Source organism: Sorex fumeus, unplaced genomic scaffold, assembly GCF_029834395.1.
Source record: "Sorex fumeus unplaced genomic scaffold, SorFum_2.1 ptg000032l, whole genome shotgun sequence".
In the NCBI taxonomy this organism is placed as follows: Eukaryota; Metazoa; Chordata; class Mammalia; order Eulipotyphla; family Soricidae; genus Sorex; species Sorex fumeus.
The window spans coordinates 9,282,374-9,283,985 of NW_026606089.1; positions in this window are offsets into that span (position 1 = coordinate 9,282,374).

The window sequence follows — 1,612 nt, forward strand, 5'->3', positions numbered from 1 at the left end:
TCGTGAACAAATCTACTCTATGGATTCATCTCATCCTTGAAATGGAAAAGGACAATGTGTTACAGTTACCAATTTGCAAATAAGATATATACCATCTATTTTTTGCTATGTTTCTATGCTTTACCGAGTATTATCCTGATTTTTAAATTTACTTTAGGGATTAAAACAGTATTTGCCTGCATTAAACTTTTTAATTAAATGTTTTAGTAGAAATGATTTTTAATGATTAAGAATGTTTTATTCACATGTCATTTTCTAAAAGAAACATATAGGCCAAAGAGCTAGTGCTGCATGCAGTGGGTGTTTACCTTGTATGCAGCTAACCTGAGTTCAATCCCCAGAACCCTGAGCTTGCTCGGGGTGATCTCTGGATACAGAGTCTGAAGTGAGCCCGGAGCCCATCTGGGTGCGCTCCCCTCCACACATACAAGGAAGAAAAGAAAAGAAAAACATATAACTGATTCTTGAGTAACATAGACGGTAAGGGTGCTAACTCCACTATAACTTTTGAAAACCCCCAAATTTAATAGATAGTCTGCTCTTGACCAAGAAGATGGTTTTCTAATAGTATTTTATTCCGTTGTCTGCAATTAGTGCTATGTGTGGCCTGTCAATCTTTAAATTTTGATACATTTAAAAACTTTTATGGATTTTATAATAGACTTTATAATACATTTGTATTTTAAGGTAGTAAGTGATAATTTATATATCTATTTTTGTGGGGTATTTGGGCCGTAGTATGTGGTGCTTGGGACTTCGGACTCTGTGCTCAAGGGTCATTCCTTGTGGTGCCAGACATTAATTTGGGTTGACAGTGTGCATGGTAAGTGCTTGAACCCCTATACAAAGTCTGGGGTCCAACCAAATCAATTATCTGCATATATTTTATACATGCATGGCATACTTTTCCTTAGATTTTTCTATATTTCTAGGATATGTTGATCATCTTTAATTATTTCACATCCCTACCAATGTCCAAAAATTTTCAAAATACAATTATTGAAAAATATCATATAGAAGTCCAAATTTGTATTGTTCATGGGATAACTATACTACGAAGAAAGTAGAACCACAATAAACATGCAAGTAAAATGCAGGTACATTTCTTTGGAGTCTTTCAATTATGCATTTATATTAGTCTCTATACAAGTATGATTTTTAAATAATCAATTTCAATTACTATAAAATGTTTATTGAGACTTTATAATTGTAATGTTTTACTGCTAAGATGACATTGATGTGAACATTTATATCTATTTGTCTACTTTTCTAATTGTTTACATAAGATCAATTCTTAACAGCTAACTTACTTGTGACCGGATATGTAGCTCAGGACAAAAGAACTTGGCCTGCGTGTATGAAACTTTGGTTTCTGTTCTTCGCACTATAGAAACAAAAGCAAAACCATTAACTGTGGTTGGAAATAGGCCTCGGTGGTCAAATATTTGCCTCACATTTCTGAGGTTCTGGGTTTGATCCCTGAATTTCCATCTACACACACAAAAGCTAACTTACAACAAAGTCTCACACTGGAGACCTAACTGGGCCCGCTCAAGAAAATCGATGAACAACGGGAGGACAGTGACAGTGACAGTGACTTAATGAACATTCA